Genomic DNA, 15,195 nt, shown 5'->3' with positions numbered 1-15,195 from the left:
TCAGAGGGGGGTGTACTCACCGCTTTTGAGCAGGGAGCGGGGCCCAGGAAGAGACCAGCTAGCAAGGTTCAATGTATTTGGCACCTCCGTGCCATGGATGCTTACCCCCTCCCAGGCCAGATGGGTTGGGTTCGGCCCCTCTGTGCTTTGATTCATTTGACTTATCCGTGGGCGGTCCCATCCCATCAGCACTTGCAATAAAATAAGATGGATACCTGTCCCACCATCCACTGTTTACCTGCTTTTGTCATTTTTTCCGTTTTACTGTCACAGATGGTTCCGTTTCCCTATAACTCCATTTGCAATTTTATTTTTATTAATAAATCTTAATTGTCGACATGTAACTCACATCAAAAATAATATTTTAAGAAATTATGTTAAGCTGTTTTCAATCAAATTTGAATCCTACTGTGTTTTCAATCAAACTTGCTTAAAAGCTAACCAAGTATGCTCGGGTCTCTTAATTGGATTAAAGGACAGACAAAAAAAACCTTTCAAAAAACGGAGATTTTTTTTCTGTATTAGTTTGGTGATATTGCAAAATTATATAATTATCTTCTTAAACTCTTTCCTAAATTTTCTTTATAGTCATGTTACATAGCTTTCTAAAAATTGAAACCCATATTTTAATAGTTGCAATGAATAATTCAACCGATACATAATATATTGGTTTTGGTTTTAGCAAAAGATTTATTGATTAAATTTAAGTTTATATGTTTTTATGCACTGTATCTTATATGAAAATAAGAAATTGTTCTGTATGAAAATAAGAAAAAGTCAACAAGAAAGAATTCAATGTACACAATTTTTACTTACGTTATGTTATCATAAATACCGACATTTTATTAACATAAAAAAAAATTAATAAATTCTAAATTCTACCCACTTTTGTGTAAGATTTCGAAAATTGTCCAAACCGGTCAAAATCTCACCGGTTTTGTATTTTTCTTTGCGAAACAGAAAAAATTTAGTTTTATTTTTTATTCAAATATTATAAATGTTTAATATATTTCTTTGAAAATAGATAGAATATAATATAATTTAATTTATTAGAAAGACTGCGACAAATAACCTGAATAATTTTTTTGCAGGCCGAATTTTTCACGGTTGTAAGAAAAATTAATATATTTATTTATGTGTTATTGGAAAAACTAAATATGTTTTGAATTTGAGTTATTGATCGCGATTTAAAAGTCATTTCTAGATAATACAAAAAATATTGTGATCCTTCTAGGTATGCTCAGGTCTATTTTGAAAATTCATTTTAAATAACAATTATTAAATAATTTAAAGTTTTTGTTTTTTTTTCAAAAATAGATACAATTTTTTAGAAATTAAATGTACTGGAAGGATCACAATATTTTTTTTATTTGCTTAGAATCGGGATCAATAACTCATAATCCAAACATTTTTTTTTTCCAATAACCAGTGTTCTAAATAGCTAGCTATAGCGGTTTTGGACCTAGAAAGCTAAGCTACGGGGTAAAACTGCGCTAATCGAGCTACGACCGCTATAGCGTGTAGCGTGTAGCGCGTAGCGGCAGTAGCAGTCCGTTATGCTACACAGGCTTATGATTTTGCAATTTTAATGGGCGTTAATGTCCAGATGGGCTTTTGTTTACTTTATCAAACTATATCAAAAATTGTTGGGTTTTTCAAAAATGAAAAATTAAAACAATACCTAGGGACCTTGTCCGTGAGAAATTGAACTTCAATATGAATATTATAACTTCTTAATTAATTTGGTATTTTTTTTTTCTCGATGAGACATGTTTACTATTAGTAGAAATATAAAATATAATTTTTGAAATAAGAAAACACTATTTATGATAGCTTCCGCTATAGCTGCGCTATTCGCTAAAGCTTTTTTTTTTAGTCTCCTCGCTATGCCGCTATAAACGCTATTTAGAACCTTGCCAATAACACGTAAACAAATATATTAATTTTTCTTACCGCCGTGAAAAATCTAGCCTGAAAAATATTGATTCGAGTTATTTGTCGCAGTCTTTCTAATAAATCAAATTATATTGTATTTTATCTATTTTCAAATAAATATATTAAACATTCTAATATTTCAATACAAAAAATAAATTAATTAAAAAAAATTTGTTTTACACAAAACTGGTGAGAATCTCATCGGTTTCTTTTCTTAAAAACGGTCAAAATCTCACCGGTCCTAATTCTTGAACCGGTGAGAAAATAACCAGAAAGCAGTTGGAAAACCGGTGAGATTTTGACCGGTTTGGATAATTTTTGAAATACTTCGCAAAAGTGGATAGAATCTGAAATTTATCATTTTTTGGATATTAATAAAAATTTCGGTCATAAATATGCATATCTTTATCCATTGTACATTAGACAGAACAAGCAAAAGTTAACAAAAGAAGTATCAATGTTCCAATATTTACTTAGTTATATATCATAAATATGCATATCTTTAGTGACGGTATCTTAGATAAAATAATAAAATACTAACCAATAAAGAATTCAATGTTTCCAATTTTTACATGCGTTGTTTTTTTTTTTTATTGAAAACCCGTAGGTATACATGCGTTGTTGATATACCATAAATATGCGTATCTTTATTCAATGTATCTTAGATATAAGAAGAAAGACTAACCAGAAAAACTTCAATGTCCCCAATTTTTATTTACATTGTATCTATTTTGAAAAAAAAACAAAAACTTTAATATATTTAATGATTGTTATTAAAAAATAATTCTCAAAATAGATACAACTTTTAATAAATTAAATGTACTAGAAAAATCATAATATTTTCTAGATTACCTAGAAGTGACTTTTGAACCGGGATCAATAACTTGGAATCTAAGCATTTTTATTTTTTTTCAATAACACATAAAGAAATATATTAATTTTTCTTACAGCCGCGAAAAATCCGACCTGAAAAATATTGATCCGGGTTATTTGTTGCAGTCTTTCTAATAAATCAAATTATATTGTATTTCATCTATTTTCAAAGAAATACATTCAACATTTCTAATATTTTAATACAAAAAATAAAAAAATAATAATAATTTCTGTTTTTAAAAAAAAAAAACACAAAACCGGTGCACCATTAACCGGACATATACCATACCACACTTTTTGCTCATTTCCGGTAATTGAGTAACCGGAAAAAAAGTAAAAATCCGGTTACTGCATAACCGGATTGGGTAGTTTTCGAAATTAAACGCCGAAGTGGTTATTTTTTGTAATTTGATTTATTTTTTGGATATAAATAAAAAAATCGGCACTATAATATACACACCCTTATTCATTCTATCTCAGACACAATAACAAAAATTAAATATAAAATAATTTAATGTCCCTAATTTTTACTTACTTTACATATCATTTACTGCTCGTAAAATTCATATAGCGAATGAGAATGACAATTTTAATCACTGGATATTAATTATGAACAAATTATGTCCATAAATAATCATGATTTCTCTTGTTGATTTTATTGAACATCGCGAGACACGTCAAAATCATCTAAACCGTTATAATTGTACATTGTTTATAAACACAAAAAGCAAACACTTCAGATTGAATTTAATATTTAGTAACATTATTTGGAATTTCAACTTGAATTGTTAGCGGTGAAAAAATATTATACATATTCAGTAATCTAGAAATGAAAAAGAACAGAACCAAAATCATTTTAATTGCTGGAGATAATATTGTGCAGACTCTTTATCAATGAATGTACGTCATTTTATTTGCAAGCATTAATTTTATTTTTTGAAGTATAAATTATATATAAATTTTAAATTTTCACACAATTTGTATTTAACACAAAATACGTTTCATGCAGAGACGGATTTAAGTAAAAAAGAACGAGATCAAATAATTTTCAATTAAAAAATTATATTTATATATAATTTTCTATATTTATAATAAAATATTATAGTACTGTAAAATTAATTTTTATTTTCTGTAAAATAAAATTGTATATAATGACTACATAGATATTTGATTTTCATAATTAAAAATTCTGACTCCCGTATCTGATTTCATGCGTCCATTGATGGACAAGTTCCAGAAATTATTCAGCTTCATAACAAAGCAACCATTTTTACGGTGGATTCATCATTTGGTTAACCAATTCAATTTCCTCTGTCTACCAACAATTAATAAAATATTTTTCTAGTGTTTATCTGAAAACGGGTCAGGTTAAGGTTAACCAACCATCCACTGGACTAGTTGCGTGCGTCTCAGCTGAGCTGTATAACGGAAACGGTTCACTGTATCCGTGTACCGCTACCACCCGCCCACTGCATGGTCTTACTCCTTACCAATCTGCCCCTCTTTCAATTTAACGCTTAATAAAAAAATATTAAGGGAGCGCTTCCCACTTGTGCAATCCTGTAGGTACACGTTTCCGGTCCACTTGTATCGTATGTACGCTGAACGAATTGCGTTGATTCAGAAATCAGAATCCACTTGGAATTTAGAAATGTTTGCTTAGTTTGAACTTTGAAGGAAGGGGGGAAAGACGAAAGACGAAAGAAAGAATATAGGAGACAATGAGACATGCATGCATCTTGTTGGCCACCCGCGTTAGTACAGCTTCAACTTGCTAATAGCCTAATACTATACTTGGAATTTCGAAAAGTATAAAGGGCTTTTCATTAGGATATTTTTACCGGGTCAAATTGGTAAAGCGGACCCATAAAATATTGCGGTGCATGCATCGTCTGCAGCTTGGGCTATTTTTTATTATTATTTTTTATCACTTTTGGGTACTTTTTGACATCGCCTTCTCTGGTTTTGTACGCTTTTTCTGGCAACTTGTCTGAAAACCATAATACACCAGGCCTTTTGTGTATCGTAGGGTCTGAGTGCACTCTAAAATTGATTGATACATTGAATGTCTTATAAACAACAACAGTATGCGCTTGTTCAACAGACAGACAGTGTACCGTTAAATGATTAGTTAAAAATAATAATAAATAATTGATTATAATTAGAAATAATCAGCCAATTAATTGAGATAATCCTTAACAGTTTAATCACCATCAACAACTAATTAGCCTAAACAACCATTTTTTTTCAACACTGTAGTGAATAGTTCGGATTGATCTGGACCGTTTGATTTTAAATTTGATCATACAAATCACACTTGATCATACCAGGCTGTCTAAGAAACTTAATTTTGAGGACAGCGGATACAGATGTGATTTAATTCTGATTTAAGAAAACTACTGTAACGTTGAAGAAAGTTATCATAGATAATTGATAGTTTTTTTTTTTTAAATTATCGTGTAAATAATTTAAATCTAACAAAATAAAAGTTTGAACCTATTGGTTTTTCTCAAATTATGTTTCCTCCGTCCACTGCAAAAGTTAAAACTTAGGGAAAAAGAAAAGAAAAATTGACAATTAATTCCACTGCAAAAAAAAACAAATCTAAATTATTTTTTGCCAGAATTGTTTTATTAGATTAAAAATTATAATTGATTATTGAGAAATGTTCTGATACCTCGAGCCATCAAACCCAAGCTTGTCCCCGAACTAGTTTAACTGGGTTTAATTTTTTTTGTTAATTTGCCATTAATTAACGAATCGTTATTTTGACGCATCGCTGTTTTATGTTGATTGTTTTAAATGTTAGTTTTGCACGGTTTTGTCCTACGTTTTAATTTCGTGTACAGTCTGTTAGGAGGAGTTGTAATTACTAATCCCCAAGCTAGTCCCCCAGCTTGTTAACAGTCTTGTAATTATTAATTAACTACTTAAGTACTTTAACTAGTTAAACTAGTTATAAGTACTTGAACGTACTTTAAAGTACAATTTAAACCCAGTTAGCTCGGGAACGCAGTGGGGGATTTGTTCTAATTTTAATTATGAAAATTAACAGCTTTTGATATTTAATAACTAAAAAAATAGTCTTCATTTTGAACAATTAATCTATTAAATGAAGATTTTTCAATGTTTGTAAACACATGTTTATATGCTTTAAAATGTGTTTGTAAACACATGTTTATATGCACAAATTTTTAATGCTTTGTTTATGTTGTTTGCTTCCTAGTACATATTGGTTTACATGCTTTACTTGTTCACAGGTACTGTTCCTGACACATTCGTATACAAGTCTGCATTTCTTTTTGGCTTACAGAACTAACTCCATCCTCTTCGTGCCTTTGACATTTCTTATATTAAATCCATTATTTGGAGGTACATTATTTTTTTTTCTTTTGTATTCCAATTTTCTTTCTTTTTTGTTCATATTTCTAGAAATATATATATATATATATATATGAGATGGAGTTGTCAAAACCCGATAACTTTCTTCTTGATGCAAACTTTTGTATAAAATTGCAGACTTCTTATTGATACTTGTTCACAAGTATTGGTCTTGGTGTTAGACATGTCTTAGAACCTGAAACAATTCATAGGTATTGATATTAATCAGAGAATTTTCAATGCTTTGTTTATGTTGTTTGCTTGCCAGTACATATTGGTTTACATGCTTTACTTGTTCACATGTACTGTTCCTGTCACATTCTGCACAAATGAAAAAAAAATGTGCTGGGAGACGCCCTCGGGAATTAGTACAAATTTAGAGTTGTAAATTTCGTGCTCGGGGACGCGCTTGGGGATTGGTTTAAATTTAGAGCTGTAAATTTTTGCTTGAGGACAAATTCAGGGATTCGTTTTTATTTTAAAAAGTGAAAATTTAACTCATTTACAATGAAAGTTAAACACTTGAATGCAGTTGATTAAACGCTTTCCTTTATATGTTTAAATTATACAATTGTTTCGTTGTATTTGGCTGTGCTTTTGTTAAATTTTTTTAACAGAGCGTTTTTCTCTTCATGCAGCGAAATTCTATACAATAAAGAAATATCTTGTGTAGAACAACACTCTTATTTGAAAACAATGTTGAAAACGAGCGTTTCCAAACAACCCCGAATCAAAAATTAAGTGACCTTGATTATTTGTGATTAATTGAGGATGGAAAAGGGTAGAGTATCGATTTTTTTTTTTTTTGAAACAACGCAAACCATTTGATTTTCATCAAACAGTACTCCTCGTTATGATATGGTGATAATCATGAACCAAGACGGATCTAAAGGTTATTCAGAGGTGCTCAACTACTCATATGATTTCAAATCTCTCCTCCTTATTAAGGAGCTTAATGTCTAAATTCTGCAAGGGTCCTGATTTACTGTTTTTTTTTCGGAATGATGCTCAGCTGTTGAATTTTCAGATCGCACATAGATGAATTTTCCAAATTATGAGCTTCAACACTTAAGTATGCATTGGTCGCGCCGCATATGATCCCAGTGCCCGTAGACCGCGCACGAAACTTTCAAAATTTTGCATGTATATGCATCACTCATGAAGTACATAGATTTCAACGGTTTAGATTCAGCGTATAAAGTCGATCCGATGAACTTTTGAAGTTGTGCTCACCAAATTCTCTTAGTCAACCCTAGCTTTACTCTAATTATTCTATCCCTATCATACCACACAAATACTCATCCCCATTGGACCACCCTCACTCCAAAATATAACAAATCATTAAATTCTGTAACTGTAACAATTAAGCCAAGTGGCATAATAACATATCTATCTGATATATATTCCTATCCCAGTTCCCAGTTCAATTTGGTGATTTATCCCATCTCTTCCCTGGACGCGCTAAAGGTGAAAGGTCCCTTGGGATTTTGTTTCCGATAAGTTCAGTTTATGTTCAGATGAAGACAACTCTCTTTTCATTCGGCGTACGTCGCGTTGAAAAGATTTCGGGAGTAGATAGAGCGTTTCATTTTTTGTTCTGGATATATTCAGAGTTTCAGACAGATCAGTATTCAGTCGGATTGCGTTAGGCTTGTCTCTTAGTTTATTATATCACGTAGGATGTATGTCAATAATCTCCTCTCGTTCATATCTTTTTTAGAAAAAAATAATTGAGATTAAGTCATTAAATTATTTAATATTTACGGTAAATTTTTAGTTAAGTTTGAAATCTTCAATCTTTTGAACGGAGAGCATCATTTTTGTCGCAAAATCAAATATTGATTCTCATCCCGTTCGCATCTAATTAATTTGTGTGAAAATATGATAAGTTGATTATTATTTTTGGAAAAAGAGAGTTTGCCCGTAAATAATTTATAAACCATTTGGCGTCCAAGTTTTTTTTTAAGAAAAAGTCTAAATTTGTCCTTAAAAAAAAACTAAATTAGTCTTTAAACTTTCCTACATATCGTGTTCGGACTGAACACTGATCATCATAAGAGTGATGATGTTTCGCAAATTTTTGCAAGCCATCTGATCAAAATCACATGGTTCAAATTACAATCTGATTTTGTAAATAAAATATTTCATTTTGTGATCAAAACCATCTGATTTTTATGAGATGGTCCGCGTTTAAAGTACGACACACTGATCCCATCAAGTACATATCTAGATAAAAATAAAAGATGCCCAAATTATAATATGCTTTTCTAAATATTTTTATTTGTATTTTTATCTAAATCATTCGATTTTTATGAGACGATCCTCATCCACGTATAAAGTACAAAACACACACATTGTTCCCATCACCTTTATAACGTAGGTACGAAGTATTAACTTTCTGTTTTTATTAAGTCTCTAAACCATTGTATTATTACAAACTAGTTACATAATATTATACGAGTATCTTTAAAAACATTTAGTTGTAAAACAAATACAAAATACATATGAAGTATGTGCATCCCATAAATACAAATTTAATTATCATTGTTTAATTGTCATGATACGAGTCTAGTGATTGTTTAATTTCTTTGTGCGTCATGATATAAGTCTAGTGATTGTTTTCTCTGTGCCCATATTTGTCTTGATCATTCTAGTAGACTACACCGTATTGCAGCTGAGAAGATACTGAATCAAACTGGACCAAAAACTGAATCAACCAAACCGGTGATGTCCTTGACGGCACCTTAGAAGAGAGTAATTATGAAGCCTTTAAAAATTTTAAATTTTTTTCATCAAGTGAATGTTCAATAAATAAAAAATCTCAAGTGCAAGTAAATAAATAGATGAGTTTAGAGAAGTTGACACAAGAGATGATAACAGAGTTCGGAAAAACAAGGTTCACATCTTCGGGACGTCACGACCGCTTCTCGACATGTCTTTCAATTATCCAATGAGAAAGGTTGTACAAGGTAGAACCGGTGAGCCCTTACAACAAGCGGGAAGTCAACACAGCCCAAGAAAATCGAGCACTAGAGGCTCTAAGTTCAACACGCACCCTAAAAATCACTAAAATTACTCTAAACCACTAGTGGAAAAACAGGAATCAGGATCGGCCTATCTGGATCGGTTATATGGGACACCCGATCCTAATAAGTATCTGGATCGGTTTATTTAAAAAAACCAATCCTAAAAACTATTCAGATCAGTTTTTAGTAACAACTGATCCTAATTTATAACTATTAGGATTGGTTTTTCGTGGGAACTAATCCTGATACTATTAGGATCGGTTTTTAAATAAAACCGATCCTAATAGTTCAATCATTTGGATCGGTTTTTACTACAAACCGATCCTGATATCCTGATAGTATCAGGATCGGTTCTAACCAAAAATCGATCCTAATAGTTTGAACTATTAGGATCAGTTATTGGTTAGAACCGATCCTGATACTATCAGGATCAGGATCTGTTTTTAATAAAACCGATCCTGTAGTAATACATATTTTTTAAGAAACTAGAAAGATAATTTTTTTTTATTCCTTGAATAAACATATTAATTATACAAATGGAATGTAAAATTGGCCGATATCACATACTTATACTTCACATCCTTCTCTCTCTCTCTCTCCACACTCTGAATGGTTGTAATGAAGAAAATATGTGGTTGCCGGTACTGCTGCAATTGAAGAATTTAAGAAGGGATGGTGTTCCATAGAGAGGTTAATATAGTGAATCCTAATTCCAATTATTTTATAAATTATTTTAATAAATTATCTTATAAATGATTTCGATGTAACATTTGGCAAATTGGAACAATTCACAACAGGCCGATGCCGCCCGACCATGCAAGAGTAACGGTGGATGGTGTTAAAGATGCGGACTTCCTAGAGCTCCCCTTACCTGTACCAAATGGTGAGCAGTTAACTCTTGGATCGGTCCTCGGCAGTTTCACTGCATGGCCGATGCCCATGATATTGACAGGTTCAGCTCAGGTATATTATTGCTAAGTTCTTATACTTCTTAATTTGTATCTATATGACAGAGTTATGGTTCATTATGGATTTTATTTCAATTTATTACGAAATTTTGCAGGAACCACGCGAAGAGGTACATCTTCCTATAGGTGGGAAAGCAACGAGTCACTCCAAGGCGTTTGATGGTATCAACTTCGACAAGATGGGACGAACATTCAAGCATCTGCATGATCGATTTGCGGAGCTAGATGGTAGTCCATTCAAAATCGATCCGCCACTTGATCTTTTCTGTTCAGCAGACTCCATATCCGTTTATGCAGATGATTATGCGGCCTTGCTTGCACCACGGGAGTGGCTCACTGGACCAATCATTCAGATGTGGATGCTGTGAGTTAATATTCGTAATAATTATAGAATTTAGTACCTTCAATTCAAATAAAACAAATTTGAGAACACCTGTATGCCTTCTTTTTTTTAGGTATTGGCACAAATACATCAAGGAGGAATTTCCCGATATGCAGGTTGGTTTCATGGACCTCCAGCGGACGAATGCCACCATGCTGAGTGATGATCGAGGAGGTGTACTTCAATACATAGGGCAAGCACTCAACGGAAATCGGGACAAGAAATTGATATTTATACCCTATCACCACATGTTAGTGTTATATATGTTGGGTTTTCGCGGGGTGCTATAACCAAAACCCGTTTAGGCTTAAGTCGCGGAATGACCGTAGAACAAAAATTTCTACGGCCAACTTAAGCTCAGGATTAAACGGGGTATGTCAGGAAACTTTCCAAGGCGGTCCACCTTCAGTATTCCTTTGGCATCAAAACCCAATTTAATCCTTTTTACAGATCTACTCCATGATTGATTTCTAAAACTTTAATCTACTTACCAATTAAATAGATTAATATAACATATTTATACCTTGTTTCCAAATCACAGTTGGAATGCAGACCGAGCGAGTAGAGCCTCACCAGGGAAGGAATCGACTCGGAGTATCACACGTGTGATACCTCTATCGGTTATCCACCAGGACTAACCGGAGAGCGATTTATTTCTTCTGCCAGAAATACCGTAAGCCGCGGAATTCTGCAAAAACACTATTCATGGGGAAAAGATGAAAACCCGTAAACACGAATTTTCAGTTGCTCAGTTTCATCAATATGCAAAACTGACATACCGCGAAATTTGGTAAAACACTATTCATCGATCCCGTAAATATACTTCACAACAACCCGCAAGATTATACGTCAACTACGTATAACTTTCTTTTCTCAACCAAAACACTATTTGGGAGAGAAAGCGAGAAAGAGAGAAAATACCGATCCGTTTTGACACGAAACGGTATGAGTGAATTAGCGATTTTTCTCTCTACCCCTCCACCCCTATTTATAGGGTTTAGGGTCGGTTGCCAAAAGACCAAAATGCCCTCCAAGTTCGGCCTATTTATAAGATATGCCATTGAATGGATAAGGATGACATGTCATGTGGATAAGATCGATGACGTGTCATCTAGATAGGATCGATGACATGTCATGCGGATAAGGACGAATCTGAAAAGACCCGAATGCCCTCGGCCCGAACACAAATAATGCTCGTATAATTATTCTGAACAATTATATATATTTTTCTTGCGGTTGTTTGTTTCGGTATCGATGACGTGTCATCTGGATAGGATCGATGACATGTCATGCGGATAAGGACGAATTTGAAAAGACCCGAATGCCCTCGGCCCGAATACAAATAATATTCGTATAATTATTCTGAACAATTATATATATTTTTCTTGCGGTTGTTGTTTCGGTAATTTATACAATGTGTACTGCACATTTATAAATTAACCGGTTAACTTTTATACAACGTGTCACACACGTTTATAAATTAACCAATGTTTTTGCTTGTTATTTTTACATAACATTTATAATTTAATTATAACACGTATAATTAATTATAACCATCTTACTATTGATCATAACCAATTTATAATCAATCACAATAAGATTCTCCGATTAACTCCTATATGGTGTGACCCAATAGGATCTGTGTTATGTTGGTAAACAGAGTTAAAACTGTTTTAACTTCTATAATCATGAGCGGCATCTGGCAACACATCATGACCATCCAATTACACAGATGATGCTGTACAGTACAATATCACGATCCAGTAAACAATTTACTTGTGTCTGTTCTTCTGTCTCATAGTTATCAGATCAGTTTCAAGGTAGATGTGTATAATCATGAGCGGCATCTGGCAACACATCATGACCATCCAATTACACAGATGATGCTGTACAGTACAATATCACGATCCAGTAAACAATTTACTTGTGTCTGTTCTTCTGTCTCATAGTTATCAGATCAGTTTCAAGGTAGATGTGTGTCATCGTTGCTAACTGAATCTTTTCTTGATCTTGAGCAGATTATCAAATATAATTACTCTTGTAATTATACCGCTAGCAGATAATCTTACTCTATCAAGGGGCCCAGTGATGCTATAGCTCGTATAGAGATACGAGGGACAAATAGTATTCTTGGTAAACCATCACTACCTCAGCTAAGCCATGTATACCGAAGAGCTACCGTTATAACTGCATTTTACCGACAGCGTTTGATAACAATCACACATATACATTTCTTAGTAGGAAAGATGAATACCTCATACTGTAGAACTTGACACTGAATGAAAACATAAATGACACGAACACAATTCTATTTAATGTTTCATTCGGGGTCTGTCAAATACCATGTTCCTAGAACATGTATCTATGTGATTAAAATGACATCTCGTGTCAGGTGGTTTGTAAAACTTAACCATCTTTTAATCCACATACTAACCTTATCGCGGTAATTAGTGTTCCTGCTAATTTCCTTGGTCAGTGACTTTTTAAGAGTATATATTATCTATATTATAGAGTTTCACAATTTCAGTCATGAACTCGAAATGATCCATAAATTCAATAATACTCAAGGCAACAAAATGATATTAATCATCCAATTCATGAACAAAGCTTTATGATAAATTATCGTATTATTGACTTCTAGATTATTACACTAACAATATATATATTCTCATTTTATTATATTTATGTCAAAATATAAAAATTATATAATATGACATGCTACAAACCTAACATGCAGCAATCATTGGGTATTGACCGTGCTTATGCCAAGAGAAAGTGCATTGTACGTGTACGATTTCGATAAGAAAAGTAAAAAAAATGCTAATGATCACTGTTGCGGTTGAAGAGTAAGTGACATCCTAAATTTTACGTTTGTTTAGAATGCATTAGATTTTTTTATTATTTTATCATTTATCATTTTAAATATGTCTCGTAAGTACTGATTGTTCAATGTGTTCATATTTCAACAGTGTCTTCATCAGGGTAATGGAGACTTCTTTGACGATTCATAACGATTGCAAGGTAATAGTTTCTATTGAGATATATGATTATAAGGACCTAGATGCCAAAAATTGTGAATATCTAGACATATAAGCCATTTGTATGCTCATTAACATACATTTCAATTTTTTCAAACTTATTATGTAGTGCCCACAACAACCAGCCGGCTGGGAATGTGCATATTATGTCATGTTGCTCATGCAAGACATAATAAACGAACACATATATACTTTTCCGAACTTAAAGGTATGCATTTATATATTTTCAAAAAGTAATTAAGCATTGTTGCTTCAAATATAATAAAATACACAATTAATTGTGCATGCTCTTCTATCTTTTAAAAAATGCAGGACATTCCCGCTAAACATACTGTACAACGCTTGAGCGACTTACGAAAAATGTGGGTTCAAATTTTCCTGAAAGAGGTACAGTAGACATGAAGTACAACAATTTAGGATGTGTATGTCTATGATATTTAATTTCGGATTTGTACGTGATTTGTATGTGTAAACATAATTTAGGATATGTAAACTTAATTTGTAGGATGTGTTTGATATCTATCTGTGATTTGTATGCATATATATTTATCAATCTGTGATTTGTATCGGTAGCATATTAATTGGGCCAGCATATATATATAAATGGAAGCTGGCCAAATAATTAAAATTCATTTTTTACATTCAACCAAACATCTGGATCGGTTCTTATTCAAAAACCGATCTAGATATATAATTTTAAAAAAAAATCGAAAATACTATCAAGATCCGTTTTTATATAAAAACCGATCTTGATATGTAATTTTTAATAAAAAAAATTCGAAAACAATATCAAGATCGGTTTTTATATAAAAACCGATCTTGATAGTACGTATCTTGATCGGTTTTTATTCAAAAACCGATCTTGATATGTAATTTTTAATAAAAAAAAATTCGAAAACACTATCAAGATCGGTTTTTATATAAAAACCGATCTTGATATGTAATTTTTAATAAAAAAAAAATTCGAAAATACTATCAGGATCAGGTTTATATAAAAACCGATCTTGATAGTACGTATCTGGATCGGTTGTTATGTAATTTTTTTTAAAAAAATTCGAAAATACTATCAAGATCGGTTTTTATATAAAAACCGATCTTGATAGTACGTATCGGGATCGGTTCTTAGTCAAAAACTGATCTAGATAACAACTATTAAGATCAGTTTTATTAAAAAACCGATCCTAATAGTTTCTATTTGGATCGGTTCTTTAAAAATATAAAACCGATCCTGATAGTATCAGTATCGCCTTCATCAGGATCGGTTGGATTTCGATACTGATATGTGTATATAACCGATCCTGATTCCATATTTTCCACTAGTGAACTTATCAAAGGATACGAAATTTGCTGCTCAAAGGTGACTAGCTTGGTTGAAGGGAAACAATCAAACCTTTTTTATAGAGAGATAACATAAAATGAAACAAAATCAAGATTTCGCCATCAACCGTTATAAAGGTTGGCATAGATATGACAATCTGTGAATTAGAGTTTTGCTTGTGCTTTAATCAAACATTTCAACGTTTGACCAATCGTTGCCAACGGTTCGTCACTAGTTGGTTTGTGTTGAATTTGCCTAGAAAAATAATTTTTCA

The sequence above is a fragment of the Carex rostrata genome, chromosome 19, assembly GCF_964058835.1.
Source record: "Carex rostrata chromosome 19, lpCarRost1.2, whole genome shotgun sequence".
Taxonomy (NCBI): Eukaryota; Viridiplantae; Streptophyta; class Magnoliopsida; order Poales; family Cyperaceae; genus Carex; species Carex rostrata.
The sequence above is the reverse complement of the archived record's forward strand: the minus strand, read 5'-3'. Positions refer to the sequence as shown.